Here is a 17,223-nt window from a genome sequence, read left to right on the forward strand (position 1 = left end):
ACACTCAGTTGTATGTGGAAATCTATCTTACCCTACAGTAAAATATGTGGGAAGGGGACAAGAGAGCAGGGAGATGATAGAGGGGAGGGCAGATGGGAGGAAGGGGTAAATCAGAAGCAAAAGGGTCAAAAGAGAGTACAGAATAAATGGGGGGCAGGATAGGATTAAGGGAAATATACTTAGTTTTTCACAACACGACTACCATGGAAGTGTTTTGCATGACTGCACATGTGTAACCTGTATTGAGTTGCTTGCCTTCTTAATGAGGGGTGGGTGGGGAGGGAGAAAGGGAGAAAATCTGGAACCTAAAGTTTTAAAAATACATGTTAAAAAAATTGTTGAAAAAACACAAGAAAAAGAAAGTGAAAGTTATACTTCAAAAGGACGAACAACAATAGCAGTAAAAGTTGGTATAAAATATCCCCCCAAAGGTCTATAAATACTCTTCCACAAGTATACAGAGTCCAGAAGAAAGTAGACTCAAGGTTAGAAAGCACATGAAGCAAAAGGGTAATTTGGTGGTGAGAAGTCCTTTTCTCCCATTTTGGTCTGCTCAAGTTACCCCTGAAGCTTGGTGGGTGAATCTGTACCCAGTCTGTCCTTGGCTCCCAATGTATACCCTGCTGCCAATGGGATGGTGCTAGGAACCCAATGGGAAAATGAGAAGTCCCAAATCCCCCAGACCCTTTCAAATTTGAAAGTATCTCCTCCAGGAAGTTTATTTCATATTATTTCTCTGCCACCCACCCCTCATGTATAATTCTGTGATCCAGTCAAGCTAGACTTCATTACCACTCCCTGCAGACTTTCCTCCATCTCTTTGCTCCTGCTGTTCCCTGAGGTTGGGATGCCCCACTCCTTTTCCCTCTCCCCCACCTAACCGAACACTTTGTTTATACCCCTCTTATGCAGTTAACTTTTTTAACTAGACCTGTGAGTTCATTATTAGTATATAAATATATAAACATTTCTGTTATCTATCCCCTTGCTTTCTGTGATTACATCAACTAAGTTCAGTCCAAATTCCACCCCCTAATCCATACGTTTGGATCATAATAATAATAGTTAGCATTTACATGGAGCTTTAAGGTTGGTATTTTATGATTATCTTATTTTGCTTTTAACAACAACCATGAGAGGTTGGCATTATGATTCCCATTTCACAGTTGAAGAAATGAAGGCAGACAGACATTAAGTGACTTGAGCAGGGTCATGCAACTAGGAAGTGGTCAAAGTGGAATCTGAACTCATGTCTTTCTCATTTCAGGTCCAGCTCTCCATTCACTGCACCACCTAGATGACTGAAAATATATATTAATTACTGATATAATGGTACACGTATTATCATTTGTAAATAAGTAAATATGCACATACTGGGGATGCTTACTCTTTCTCTACTAACACAGATGGGTACCTTTACTGTAACTTATGTCTTAGAGAGTTACCTGGGCCACTGAAAGGTATCCTGGGTCTGACAGCTAGTATGTGACAGAAGCAAGATTGGAATCCAGCTCCTTTCTGACTACAAGGCTGGCTTTCTACCCACAATTCCCAGCTATTTCTTACCATGTATTATTTTGTATTTTAGCTATTTGTGAACGTCATATTATGTTATTAGACTGCAAACTCCACAAGAACAAGTCACTTAACCTACAACTCAATTTGCTAATCTGAAAAATGGGAATAATATTTGTACAATTTACCTCACAGAGTTGTTGAGGGAAAAAATGAAATAATTTGTAGAATGCTCCATAAACTACAAAGTGTTATATAAATGTGATTTATTATCTACACTTTTATTTCACCCAGCACCTGGCACACAATAGGTACTTAACGTTTACTGACACTAAAGATATGGAATATGTCATACATTGTCAGACATAGTTGCTGTGTTGTTTGACTTTGCCCTATGTTTTTTCCTTCTTTTTTTTCTCTGTTACAAGGGAAAGTTTATTCTAGAGGGGAGAACTTCATTCAGAAATGAAGCTGATGTAAAAATAAAAGTAATCACTTTAACAGATTAAAAATGAAAAAAAAAAGAGAGAAATTGAACTCTTCTACATCCCATCTGGGAAAGAGATTTATTTTATTTTGCTACATTGTGTATGTATCCTTATTGATAAGAATTATACCCCCACATACTCGTAGGAATTGGCAGTGGGGGGGATTTTCAATTGTACCTAGTTAATGCAATCAGCAAAAGTAAGGGAACAGATGACAAAGATATTAATATGCTAATGAAGTGCAAAGATGTGTCTATTTGTCTTTCTTAAAAAATGTGAAGAAATTCTCCTAAATTTTCCTATTTAATTTGTAGAGTAGCTGGCCATTGGCTATGTGGTGACTGATCACTCCTCAAGCCTGCCTTTCCTGAGATACAATTTGAGAAAGTTCAAGGTACAATTCAGATGCATTTATAAAGAAGCAAAGACATATTTTTTATGGAGACAGAGACATAGACAATCATCATTTGAGTTAGGAAGAAGCTTCAGTGAATGAGATCTTAGGCAGCAGAAAAGAGAACTGACTATGGATTACAAGGAGAATTAGCCCTGGAAGTCAAATCAAACCATGGGAGGAGTCAAACCAGGGACCCCACCTGAGTGACTTCCTCCCCCCGAAGAGATGCCATACTCAGTGGGGAACAATAGAAGGACTCCACAAGAAGAAAAAAGGACATCAGGGGCCTGCAGTACCAGAGGAATTAATTTCCTTGGCCATCTGTGTACTATATGTGTGTGTCTATCAACTGGTCTACTCTTAAGTTTCTAAAAATCTTCTAAATCTAAGTTCCTAAAAAATCTTCTCATGAATGTTGTATGTATCTGTGGGAGAGATTTAACCCAAGGATTTGGAGGCGGGGGTATTTTGTAGCTACTGTCATAGCAACTGTTATAGTTGTCACATCCCTGAGGACCCAACTCACCAGTGCAAACATGAGTAAGGGAGGGGTAGCCCAGAAAGGTCATTATACTTACAGACAGAAATTTAAAAGGATGAGAAAAAGGTAAAGTAATATTAGATCCTAGTGGTAATAGAAAGTTACTGGAATTTATTGTGTCAGGAAGTAATATGGCTCCAGTACGTACATATTTATTTGCAAATATATGTACTACTGTATATGTATATGTAGGGAGCTAGATGGTACAGTGGATAAAGAGGTGGACCTTGGAGTCAGGAAGACAGTTCAAATCCTATCTCAGATACTTTTGAGCTATGTGACCTTGGGCCAATCACAATCTCTGGCCACTAGTTTTTTCATCTGTAAAAGGAGATCACAGCATCTACTTCCCAGCATTATTATGAAGATTAAATAAGATAAGATTTGTAAAGTGCTTGGCACATAAATACTTTCTTCCTTCCTCTGAATGGATCACATGCCCTTTGTAAACATACCATGATTCCTAGGGAGTACACAGTCCTGACTTTGAAGACCAGTGTTCTACAGGGCCCTGTCATCCAAGAAATGAAGGAACCAGAAATTGATTATGCAGCTCCCCTCCCCCATTCCAAAGTATTTTCTTTAAATGGCTGAGCAGCAGCATCTATATGGAGACAATAATTACCATCACAAAACTGCTGAGAAGAAGGTAATATTTCATTCTTTCCAGGACTCACTGTGGACATCAGGAGTGCTTAACTCTTTCTAGTCCTATCACCCTGGAGACTGAGGAGGAAGCCCTAGGCCATTTGAATGCTTTCTAACTATCTCCATAGGGATTTCTGAGCCGAAAGGACTGAGAGAGAGAGAGAATGAAGGGCTCTGCCAAGCCTCTAGGTATGTGAGAGAGCCTGACTTTGGCAGGAAACATCCATGCTGCAATAGAAAAGACATCAGACTGTGGAGTCACCTTGACCCAATCTAATAATGAGGCTGAAGAATCATTAGGAAGCTCTAAGTCAGATTGTGGAAGTGTGCCCAGAAGTCAGAAGCACAAAGTTGGAGTTTAGGAGAAGTACTGGCAACACAACAAGGAAAATTAAAGAAGAGCTCCTTGTTTGGGGGCTGTATTCAGCCAAGTGTCTCTAAGACAAGGGAGTCCTTACTAGGTGATTCAATGGATAGAGCACTGAGCCTGGAGTCAAGAAGACCTGAGTTCAAATCTGCCCTTAGACACTTACTAGCTATGTGACCTCAGGCAAGTCACTTAGCCTCTTTCTACCTCAATTTCCCCATCTGTAAAATAAGGATCATAATGCTGTTTACCTTATAGGGTTGTTATGAGAATCAAATGAGATGATATTTATAAAGTGTTCAGCACAGTGCCTGGCACACAGTATTTAATGAGTATTTAATAAATGCATATTCCCTTCTTACTTCTTTGTCTGCAATGTCACTCATAACTTAATGGACTGAAATCTGACTGGGACGCCATCAACTGAGAAGAGCAGAGGAGAACCAATATTATCTACTCGGGAAATCTACGTAGAGTGAGGAAAAACTGCAGTGGGAGGTAAAAATGGAAAATAGTTACACATAGGTGCAGGCACAGTGAAAAGGTACACTCTGCAGGTAACCAAAGGAGTTGTGGATGGGGGCCCCATGAGACTCTAAGGAGGAGATCCACATGGGGAATTACTATGAGAGGCAACCCAGAGTTGCTTCTAGACTGGGAGTCTGCTCCAGAGCATGGCTTAAATGAATGGGGCTTTATGGGCCTCTGGGGATGGTTGCCTATAAACAGGTGTCACTATTTTCCCTAAAGTCTAAATGATTCCTATTCGTTTGCTTTGGTCTGCAAAGTAACCTGTTCATTCTCTGAGCCTGGTGAGCCCCATGCCTGCAAAGGGAGTTGGCCACAATGCACTGAGTGAAGTCAGATGGTGAAGTTTCCAGATTATCTGGATAGGGGCGACAAGCCAGGGAAATGAAAAGTCACTCCAAAGTATACCTTTGTGTTATGTGAGAGCCTCTAATGCATGGGGTTACTCATGCAAAACGACTCTGCAAAATTTAAAGAACTACATAAACAAGAGTTAGGAAGAAGATGGAAATGTATTATAATCATTGGTCCTTTATAGTCATTTTTTCTCACTCCTCCTCCCAGTGTTTTCCAAAAGTCTAAAGAAATCACATAGTATCATAGAAGGTTAGAGCTAGAAGACCCATCTAGAGACCTTCTAGATCCATCGTCCCCCCATTCATTTTACTAGGAGGACACTGAGATCCAGAGAGATGAAGTGTTTTTGCCCATGGTCACAGAAATAGTGGAAGAGGTCTGGACTCTAGGTCACCTCTCCTGACTCAGGCCACATGCTGACTTTATCTGGTGATGGTTTATTTACCTGAAAAGCTCCTTTCTTGACATTTTATTCTCCTTCAGTAGGTTCTCCTTCTCTGATTTAAAGCAGGTCTGAGTAGCAAGACTAAGATTAATTTCCCAAGAAAATTTTCAAGTACCAAATGCCTCCTTAGCTAAGGGTCTTATATGACCTATGATCTCAGCCCATCCATCAACTTGGCATTTAGTAAGCTTATGCTAGCTCATAATATCTAAACAACCAATGTAGTATTTTAAGGTTTACAAAACACTCTACGTAAACTATCTCATTTGATCTTCAAAACAATTCTGTGATGGGGCATTAGGTTTTTTGTTGGGTTTTTTTTAGCTTTTTGGTGAGGCAATCAGGGTGAAGAGACTTGCCCAGGATCACACAGCTACTAAGTGTCAAATGTCTGAGGCCAGATTTGAACTCAAGTTCTCCTGACTCCAAGGCTGGAGCTCTATCCACTGCCAACCTAGCTGCCCCTGGGCATTAGTTTTTAACTCCCTATTTTACAGATAAGTAAACTGAGGCTGAGTGGATTAAGTACCCAGGGTCATACAGCAAGTAAGTGCCTAAAGTAAAATTCAAATTCATCTCTTCCCAACTCCAACTCAACCAGGCTGACCTTATGTTCACCTATTGTGAACTAGGATCAACTTTCTATACTTCCTAGGTTTGTGTGCACACTGGTTTCAGCCTCCCTGGATTGTATAACTCTACGTCACCTACAAATCTGACCCTTAACTTAGAGCTTCAGTTGTGGATCTTTATTTTTTTTTATTTGTTTAAATTAATTTATTTTTAGTTTTCAACATTCACTTCCACAAGATTTTGAGTTCCAAATTTTCTCCCCATCTGGTCCCTACCCCCACCCCAAGATGGCATGCATTCTGAATACCCCTTCTCCTAATCTGCCTTCCCTTCTATCTCTTCCCCCCTTCTCCTTCAATTGTCCTGGAGGGCAGGATAGATTTCTATTCTCCATTTCCTGTATATCTTATTTCCCAGTTGTGTAGTTGTGGACCTTTAAAAGAAAACCAAAAAACAGCTATTGGACCTTTAGGGCTGGCTCATACACAGGAACTAGTTCAGCCTGGCTGGAAGCTTAGTGGGCCAAAACACAAGATGATCAGCTGTGGTTTAAGTTCATTTAGGCTTGAGTAAAACATAATGTAACCATTTTTAAAAAAATCTACTATGTTTAAACGTCACACAAAGATGAAGTACTTGCTTGTTTCAGTGAATTCAATTTTTAAAAAATCAGTCAAAACACTTGTCATGCAGTCACCACACAAACAACTACTTGGCTGATTGAGTTTTTCACTTTTTAACTGGCTCAAACTGGCATGACAGACAGGATGATGTCTGCAAAGAATGAGACAGGTTTGAGTCTTCAGAGAAGAAAACATTACCTGTTGCATACAGAGCTATTTCTAAGACTGGCACCCTCCCTACTCTTCCCCTGTCTGTTGGCAACCCATAGTCCAGTTTGTTTGGGAAGTGTACAAAGGTAGGACTGTTAGTGGCTAGAGGAGATGAGTGCTGGGGCTGAGGGCTTAGATGGTCTCCACTGATGATTAAGATGGAGAACATCTTAGCCATTTAGTATATTTTCTCTGGTTTGTCCAGGGCCTAGAGGTCTCCTTGAGCCTTGAGAGTCAGAGTTCACTAGCTCTGCCTGTATGTAATGTGGCCTCAGTCCTCTCTGAATCTGTTACAAAAAAAGATGAAAGGTCTTTATGGACTGTCAGTCTACACTGAGTATTTTGCATGATAATGGTGTTATCTATTCTTTGCCTCTCTACGTCCTCTATATGTAGTTCTATAACATAACATCCTGTATCAGTTCTGTATCACAGTCTCTCTTGTGCCCCTTCTCTCATCCATAGACCCAGTGGAGTCCTGATGAAGAATCTTTTCAAGTGGGCCTCTTGGTTGACTGAGCATGACCTAGCAAACCTCTCTCTTACTTTTAACCTTTCAATTACGAGGTGTCTGAACCAAATCATGGGTAAACACCAACATTTCCTGGTGGCTAGATTGTCCTAAACCCTGAAACTCCTGAATGTATGCGTGACTAAGGCTAGGGATTTGTTTGTTTGGTCTGGAATGCTTTAGCTCTTGCTTGTACCCATGCAGGCATAAAGAGACAGAGCCATAAAGTTTTTTTTGTTTTGTTTTGTTTTAATGGAGGGGGTGACACCCCCACCAGGGTGTTAGCAGGTAAAACCCAGGGTGGTTGCTGAAGCAGGATATAAGAGCAGGCATAATCTGGTGCAGTATGTAGGGATTTCTGGCTGAATGGGCTATAAGTTTGGTTATCTGTGGGGAGTTTGAGCTGCATTTAGGTTAACATATGTATTCTGTTAAAAAATATGCTAAACAGTGGTTTCAGAGACAATCTTTCTAGTGTTTTTGTACTTTGTGTTTGTTGATGACTAAAATTATCATTGTATTAAGTATATAAAAATGTTAGTATTTAGTTGTGTTTATATGCACACTTGTTTGTTTCATGCCCACCTTATATTACAAACTAATAACAGAAGCGTTTGCTTTTCCTACCAAAGAACTCAATATAGTGCCCTGCCCTGCCCACAGTGGGTCTTTAGTAATTTTGTTGACAACCAAATTTGGGGGCTTTATTTCAATGCTACCAACAAGTAATAAAGTGGACAGTTTTGAGTTCTCCCTCCTGTCCATCCTTCATGATCTCTGGTCAAATGCTTCTGCTGAATTATAGTTGTTTTGTGGATGTGGCATTTTAGTTGAGCCTTAAAGGATGTAATCGACAGACAACCATATTGATTATTATTGTTACTAGTAATAATAACATGGTTATATAATCTTTAGGATTTACAAAGTGCTTTTCTCACAAGCTATAGAGGTTTTGATGGGGGCAGCTAGGTGGCACAGTGAATAGAGCTCTGGCCTTGGAGTCAGGAGGACCTGAGTTCAAATCCAGCCTCAGACACATAACACTAGCTGTGTGACCTTGGGCAAGTCACTTAACCCCGATCTCCTCACCAAAAAGCAAAAATAAAAATAAAAATATAGAGGTTTTGATTATTTATTGAATATGAAGCACTTAAAATGACTAAGGATGGCTAGTTCAGCAATTCACTTTTATCAGAACTTTACAAGGATTTTCTCACCCTGAGGCATACAGTGACTCCACACAGTGACTCCACACAGAGACACTACTCTAGATGAGCAGAAAATTAGGGATAAAAAACAAACAAAAAAAAACAACAGACCGGACTTGCGGGTCTACTTAGTTTGTCTAACAGTTTTGTCTTCCAAAAAGCTTGGTTTGGGGATTGAGGAAGGGATAAGGACTCTCCTTTTGGAGAGGAAAAACTTACTACAGCCAAAGCTCTGAGGATTAATAGACTCCCTTTATGGGAGGGAAAGGATGCAAGGCTTTTTCCCTAATGTGATGACTACATGGTAAGAGTCCTGCTTTTCTGAGAGCTAAAGCTTATGCCTCTGGGTTCAAAGCTAAAAGAGATATCGACCTCATTCTTCCTCTTAAGAAGAGGTAGCACTGAAGACGACAGCTTGTGTTAGAAACAAGAAACAGAGAGACTCATGTCTTATATATGCCATGTCTGGCAACGACACGCTCTAACACTAGAACCAGCAAAGGACAATCCTGAAGTACTCCTGTCAGGCCAGCAGGGCACTGTGCCTGGCATGGCTGGGTACATAATATACCCACATACCTGGCAGAGACTTCATGCTATTTGAAATCAGCAGAAAAAAGGCCCAAAGAACACAATATGATGACCTAACCAGAAAATGCTGGTTACCCCACTGCATTTGAGGCATGAATTGTCCCCTCCAGAAATGCAGCCTGAGCATCGGTGAGCCCTAGGTGTGCATCCTCATCACAAATATTCCCTACATGTTTCACTCTTCATGTGTGTTCCCTATATGTGTCCATTCTTCCTGCTGGTGTCATATATATTTATGGGAGATAGTGCCCCAAGTTTATGGAGGAAAATGCTCTTTTGCTACATCTAGTTTGCAGTTATTGCAAATTCAAATCATGTAAAATTCAAGTTAGTGCTAATTATAAGATGATACCAGGTAGCACTGAATGTGAGCCCAAAATTCAGCTCAGGAGATTCCCGAGAGCTGGCTGACAGTTTATAACATGCTGCTCTATCATTTGTCTGTATTTCATTATCACCATATATAGATGTGTTACACTGCTGTCTACCATATCACTAGCAGCTGTATTAATTTTTTTAAAGACTTTAATAAACTGGAAAAAAGAAAGAATACTGCAGACGGAAACATTGCCAGTGCAAAAAAGAAGAGCTTTGTTATTACATTAGAACAAAAATTTGATGTAATTAAATAGCATGAATGTGGTCATGATAACACTATAATAGGACTGGATGGAATGACTCAATCTGCTGTATGGAATATTATAAAATATAAAGATGAAATAAAAGAAAGAGGCAAAGTTGTACCAGCTTTTCATTGTTTACAAATAACAGAAGTGTCACAATGCAAGAAATGGAGCATCTGTAAGCTACACGGAATGAAGATTACAATGAAATATGCATTCCTCTTAGCACAGCAGACATTCAGATAAAATTTCTAATTTATTTAAGGCAGTTAAAGAAAATCTAAAAGAAGTAGATTGTGAAGAAACTCACTGCAAGTGTTGGTTGGTTTAACTGCTTTAATAATTAAAAAATTGAGTGCAGTTGTTGTTGTCTAGTTGTTTTTCAGATGTGTCCAACTCTTCATGATCCGGTCTGAGGTTTTCTTAACAAAGATACTGGAGTGGTTTGCCATTATTTCCTTTTCCAGCTCGTTCTACTGATAAGGAAACTATTGCAAACAGGGTTAAGTTTAAGTGACTTGGCCACAGTCTCAAAGCTAGGAAGCGTGTGAGGCCGGATTTGAACTCAGGAAGATGAGGTGTTCTGACTCCAGGCCTACACTCCAACCACTGTGCCACCTCAGTTGCCTAATGGTAAAAATACCAGGGAGGCATCAAAGGCAGATGAGGATGCATCAGTCAAATATCCTGATTTCTTAAAAGAAAATAATTGAAAAAGATGGATATACTGATCAATAAATTTTTAATGTGGATGAAAGAGAAATACTAGAAAAGTGTAACTTCTAGAACTTACATTGCAAAGAAAGAAAAACCTCAACCGGAATTTAAAGTATCTAAGGATTGCCTGATACTTTTTTTAGGAGACAATGCATAGGAGGATCGTAAAGAAAAACTAATGCTCCTTCATCAGTCTCAAAATTCTCACTTTCTCAGAGACTACAGTCATTGATCACTTCTTGGTCTTTGGTAGTCCCATAAGAAAATGTGGGGGACTAGAGCTGATTTGAAAACTGATTTTCAAGTTCTTTTAGCCCAGATGTTTGTTGAGAAATATTTTAAGGACAACAACATCAAATTTAAGACATTACTAATTTGAGACAATGCCCCAGGTCATCCACACAGACTTACATCACTGTAATAATGTGAGCATGCAGATTCTTGGAGTCCTGGATAAAGCTCTCTGCATCTATTACTTTATGTGTAAAGACTAAAAGAAAAGACAGTTGATTCTACCCTGCTAAAATATTTTAAATGACAATGTTTTATTATATCATCAATATAGGCTTATCTTTAGGTATGATATGCAGTAATTTTAAAATTTTTTATAATTTTGTTTTTTGTAACTATTACTTTGTAGTAAACTTGGAGCAGAAATAAATTTTCCTTATCCTTTGCTGTTTTATTACATTAATAAAGAGACACAAAACTTATTTTTAAAAATTTTAATTTCCCATTTCCATTTGGTCAGAACTATTGCTGTATTTCACATATAATTTATAACTTTGAACAGGGGGAATTTCAATAATGTAGGAACCGTTCACAGGTTTCACTATTTACACTAATCAAGATCTAGCTTTATGTTTTAAAAATATACTTAAATGCCTTTGCTTTGAATTAACTGTACCCTCTGGATGACCAGTAAAAGGAAATTTATTTGGAACAGAGGGTGTCATGTGAACTGTGGTTTTGTGCAAATGTAGACCAAGTAAGCACCCTGAACTTAGGATACCTTGTCTGAGGGTAGGAGTGGGAGGAGGCAATCTACATATGAGCTGGGTGGCACCCTGCAAGTGCTACATACAGATAGGGTTAAATGACATAGAGGTAATATGTGACAGAGCCAGGATTTTAATCCAGGTCCTCTCACTCCAAATCCAGGGCTATTTCAACTTTGCCACTGTGCACTACCATCTATGTTGAGTTTTGTTTGCAAAGCACTCCTCATAGTTTACCTTATTTGACTGACAAAACAATTCTAGGGGAAAGGTGACATCAGTATTATTATCTCCATTTTACATATGAGGAAACTGAGGCTCATAAAGGTAAAATAGCCTGCCAAGATTACATAGCCAGTATCTTTAAGAGCTGAGATTTAAACAAGGATTCTCAAACCCCAAGTCCACACTCTTTCCATGATGTCATGGGTCCTCTTCAAGGAAAAAGGGTGAACAACAAAATCCCATGCCAACAGTGGCACTTTGGTGTCATATCCCATCTTGGATATACAGCTAAGGTTACTGTGAGAAAAAGGTTTACCATCCTAGTCCCTCTTGTCCCCAGACATGAAAGTCAATGCAAGTAAAGGGAATGGGAAAGGGAAGTGAAAACATATGAAGCAGGGCTTTAGAACCTTTCCTTTTAGAATTGGTCGGGGCTAATGAGGAAAGAGAGTGGCAGAGACAGGGAAACATTACCTATCCTGATTTGGGGATTATTTTTCCCACTGGATTTTTTCTTCCAACTTCTGTAGATCTGTTTCTTTGGGTCTCTGGTTTACCACAAACTTCCTTTCACTCAGTACGACTATGTTACCTGCCAGGTTCGCTTATTTTTCCTAAAGCACATCCAGCTCTTACTATCTGTCTTTCGCCTGTGTTCACTTTCCCAGTCAACCACATCAACCAGAGGCTGTATTTGGGTCTTCCGAGAGATATTTTCCCTGGCTCTTTTATTCCACTCTGTGCTTACTCTAAGGGATTTTCTCACTTACTTAGGCCTCGCTGGCCTGTATCAATTATGTGGATGAAAGCCTAAGCCAGCTTAACAAATAGCAGATGACACAAAGCTGGGAGCAAGAGACTAATACAACGAATGGCAAAGTAATATTCAAAAAGAGTTCCCTAAGCTGGCATGATGACAGAACCAAGAAGTAACTGAACAGGAATGAAGATAAGGCCCTGTCTTTAATAGAAATAATCAATATCCAAAAGGCTGCAAAAGGTAGACACACTAATACACTGTTGTTGGAGTTGAGAATTGGTACAATTCTAAAATCAATTTGGAATTTTGAGTGTACCACCCCCTCTAAAACAATTGATCAACCTACCTTTAGTCTGAGGGATTGTATCTTCAGAGGTTAGCTGCATTCTGCCCTGTCACTGTGTCCTTCAGACACCCGAACACTGCTATCTGACCTGCTGAAGCACTCTAATGATAACTGGGTCTTGCCCAGGCAGAGATGATTGGGAATTACTTATTACTATGTGCATTAGAAAATATTCAGAAACAACTTAGCACCATGGCTTGAACAGTCTCTAAATATTTTGCTTTTAGACGAAAGATTTGTTGGGGATTATGGCTCCTGAAAATACAGAGGATATAACAACCATAGGTATATTGCTTTATTTTGAAATCCTAAAGAAAAAAGACATTTCCCACTATGGTCTTGTCTCACTTCCTAACAAGAAAGGATTAAGATGTTCTTTCTTTAAATTGTTTTTGTCCCAGATCTATTCCTAATTTTTCTTTGAAAAAAGGTGATTTATAAATAGAGTCACATATATATTTAAATATTAAATGAACTTCATTAACGATATGCATCCTAAAACTTTGTAGAACTCCAATTTTGACTGGAACGAAAAATAACTTTGCTGATAAAGTGTTGTGTGGTAGAGATTTTTGAACAGATAAAAATTATTTACAGTTATCAGCATGTTCCTTAAAAAGTCATAAGTATTCTCTCAATTCAAATTTGCTCTGTTACTGTGTTCATCCTATACTGAACACTTATATACAGATACATGTAGAGAGAAAGCATAACACAATATGTGTGCGTATTTCTATGCATGTGTACATATCTATGTATGTATGTATGTATATAAATCCAGTCAAAATAAATTACCACAAAACTTCAAATAAATGATTTCAATTAATGAAAATTTACCATACTGAGAAATCTAAAACTGATAACCATTTACAAATATTTATGATTCTAATTCAGCCAATAGAAATGCCAAATCATCCTACTTAAACTGTAAGTATAATGGGTTAGGTGAAGGAGATCTTATTTTCACGTGTCTAGCCTTGGAAATAAATGATTTTATAGCCCCTTACCTTTTATTCAGACCTCTAATAGTCCTAAAATCTTACATGATGGTTAGTCCACAGGCCAGATCAAGCATGTCATTCTCCTCATCAATAATTGCTTCTAACTTTTCAAATACGTGGTCTTCAGAAGATAAGGTGATAGGTGGAACAAGCCAATGTTCTTTCACATGCCACTACAAAAAGGACAAAAATTGAATTGATTGATCTCCTATACACTAAAAGAAATAAAATGTTTCCCTAAAGTTAAAGTTAAATGTTTTCCCTAAAGTTTCCCATGAAAGGTTTCTGATTTAGAATTTTAAAATGGTAGGACACTTTTCTCAATTATGGATGAGAATGAGGAATGAAAAAAAAATACTCAGCTATTTTTTCTATCAATATTTTCTATTTGAAGAAATAGTTGTTGAGTTATTACTATGTAAAAGGCACTGTGTTAAAGTTGGGGAGAATTTAGAAAAAAATTCAATACGGGGTAAGTGTCATCATAGAACTTACAATTTAAAGGGGAAACAAGATATATACATAAAAATAAACCACATGCTATTTTTTTACATTAGTTAACTTTTTCCAACAGAACTCAGCACAATTAAGTTTTACAATACTTAAACTGAACTATTAACAAGAAAATGAAAATACCTGTAGGAAGAAAACATGAAAAAAAGTTTCTTTATCAATATCTCATTCCACCTGGTCAGAGGATGATTAAATGTGTCACCATGAATTACATGATTTTAAAAGGGAGGAGGGCATGTTTCTCATGTTGGATTTTTCTTAACCTTACCAAAAAAAAATCTTGTTTTTATAACGTCATATACTACAACAACCTTTTGACTTGGCTCCCTTTCTCTAGTCTCTTATCTCCAATGCAACCTGCATATTACAGCCAAACTAATTTTCTCCAAGCATGTTGATTAATTTGGTTCCTGGTTCAAATGTTTTACTGACTTATGTATACACATATAATCACATACCTATTTTAATTCAATAAATATTTATAAAGTACCTGCCATATTCAAGGTTCTGTGTTAGATACTGAGGATAAGCCAAAAAGTAAAGTAATCTTTGCTCTTAAGGAGCTTATGTTCTAGGGGTGGGTGGGTAACACAACACACACAGACACACACACATACAGTAAGTACATACAAAGTATATACAAAATAATATAAAGTAATTTTAAACAAGAGGTAACAACTAGGTCAATCTAGAAAGGACGTGAGGAGGAGGTTGCACTGAGCTGGGTTTAAAGGAAGTAAGGCAGGTGGAGGCAGAAGTCAGAGTGAGGGAGGAAGCACACAGACATGGGTACTACCTTGTGCAAAGGCATGGACATGGAAGAGATGGAATCTTGCATATACATGCAAAAGCTGGCAAGCACATGCACATCTTTTTTTTCCATTTTAAAACAAAGTCTTTATGCTAAGCTCATTCCTTCTGGTGTGAGAGATTCAGTGAATCTTCAAGTTCATCAAGGAGGCTATGAATAGATTCCAAGGGATCCATTAACTTGGATGGGGGAAAAGTGATTTTTATTTCAATATAAGTGGTTTGCTTTGTAATTCTATATATGTTATTTTAGGCATTTAAAAACATTCTGATAGCCAAAGGGGTCCACGACACAAAAAAGATTAAGAATCTCTGACTTAAAGGCTAGTCCAGAAAGGTGACTATAATACCCCTAATACAACAAAACCATTCAAAGTTTTTGAAAGATGTAACAGAAATAATTCTAGTTCAACAACCCTCTGATTATAAACATTAAGCAAGACACAAACAGACAGATGTATGTGGTTCCTTCTATGATGGAGGAGTAGACTCCAATTTAAAGAGAGATTGCCAGCAAATGGTAAGATTTTCTAGATACTCCCATTGGTGGACACTGAACTAGCTGAATCAAGCCCCAAAACCCTGTAGAGCCCTTCGAAAGAGATCCATGAACCACTCACAAGACCATACACTAAACACCCACACACAACAGAATAAGTGGATGAAAAATGTCTATTACTCAGATTATGACATGCTGTTGAACTGATAATCTATAGAACTTGTGCACCAATATGTATATTTAGGTACAAATGGACAATGAGTTGGGCCCAGAATTCAACAGAAGAGAGGCTAGACTATCTTTAGAAAATTGCAAAGCTCTTTTAAAGACACAAAGCAGCTCCCAAAAATTGTACATATGTCCCAATTAAATATCATCTTATTAAATTTAGTTCATCATTCTAGCCTTTTAGGATCTAGCCTCTAGATCTTTTAGAATACTGACTGACATCTAGCTTTGTGGCACCCACAAATTTAATAAGCACACAATGTATCCCTTCATGAATTGAATTTTTAGAAAATCCAAAGGGCAACATCTTTTGCCTGATACCTTCTTTTTCTACATCATAACAAGGGAGTAAAATGATATTGGATGATATGTTATAGTTGTACTGCAATACTGTAGCAGAGGGGTCATTAAATAAACAAATGCCAGTTGACGTGGTTGATACACTACACTGCTTTACATTCTAAAAAGACACTTCTACTTAGCCAGGAAAGTGTTATTTTAAACAGACAGACTGTATGCTTAATAGTTGGGGAAGTACAGGCATTCCAGGCATAGAGAATGAAAATGAACACTATAAACTTAGAAAGGAAAAATTAGACAAAGACGATTATAGTTAAGATTTCTTTGGAGATTAGAAAATGATGATTTGAAGGATGAGGAAAGACAAGAAAGGCAAGAGTGTGTAGGAGCCTCAATTTTACTTACCTAATCTTTCCAATATTTTGAGATGCTGAGGGACCAAGAAGGGAGAAGAGAGAAATGAGGCATGTCAACAATACAGCGATTTTATCCTACAAATTTAAGATCAGTAAGCTCTTTGCTTCCCAATTAGGATCAGATTCTATGCATTGTGAAATAAACCTGATCCTCCAAAATACTCAGTTTTTATGAACCACTCAATCCATCACCTCAAATGATTACATGTTATACCTTACCCACTACATCATCCACTCTGTGGATCAAACAGCATTCATACCTGATAAAGGTGCCAGGGGAAAGTGAGGATGCAATCTGTAGCTAATATCAATCAATTTCTTAAATGGCTTTGAATAATTAGGGAAATGCTGGTTGCAGATTGTTTCTTTTGGGTTTCAGTTCCACTGGAGTACAGCCAGTGCACAGAGATCCATCTATGCACGTCAAACAGTCTGTACATCCCCACAATGTGGGAATAAGATCAGAGAATTCAATTCTCTGAAAGTGAAGCTAAGTACCAACATAAAATTAATGAAATTGGCCATCTGCAGGAGTCTTCAATAGTCAGGAACTATGTTTCCAAAATAATTCAATTCAAAATCCAACTAGGAATACAAAGAAAAAGGAAAAAGTCCTTGAGACAAAGATTATGTTCTGCCAAAAGGATAAAATATACAGATAAAATAAAACTAATTTGAGGAAGGAAAAAATCATCAGTAACATTGGAAGTGGCAAGGGAGAGAACTGGCAGGGAAGGTTTCACAGACAAGGTAGCACCTGGGCTGAACATTCAAAGAAGAGGCTG

General features: G+C 38.1%; 1 long non-coding RNA gene across 1 annotated transcript in view; it reads right to left on the bottom strand.

The window, feature by feature from the left end:
• Positions 1-1,265: 1,265 nt before the first annotated feature.
• The window catches only part of LOC114033886, an 18,163-nt gene continuing 2,205 nt past the window's right edge, over positions 1,266-17,223 (bottom strand). The window contains exons 2-3 of the long non-coding RNA XR_003568048.1: positions 13,679-13,845; positions 1,266-1,301 (exon numbers count right to left, since the gene is read on the bottom strand). This is a non-coding gene — a long non-coding RNA (uncharacterized LOC114033886). The remainder of the gene's footprint in view (positions 1,302-13,678; positions 13,846-17,223) is intronic.

The sequence above is a fragment of the Vombatus ursinus genome, unplaced genomic scaffold (genome assembly GCF_900497805.2).
Source record: "Vombatus ursinus unplaced genomic scaffold, bare-nosed wombat genome assembly UNPS02007612.1, whole genome shotgun sequence".
In the NCBI taxonomy this organism is placed as follows: Eukaryota; Metazoa; Chordata; class Mammalia; order Diprotodontia; family Vombatidae; genus Vombatus; species Vombatus ursinus.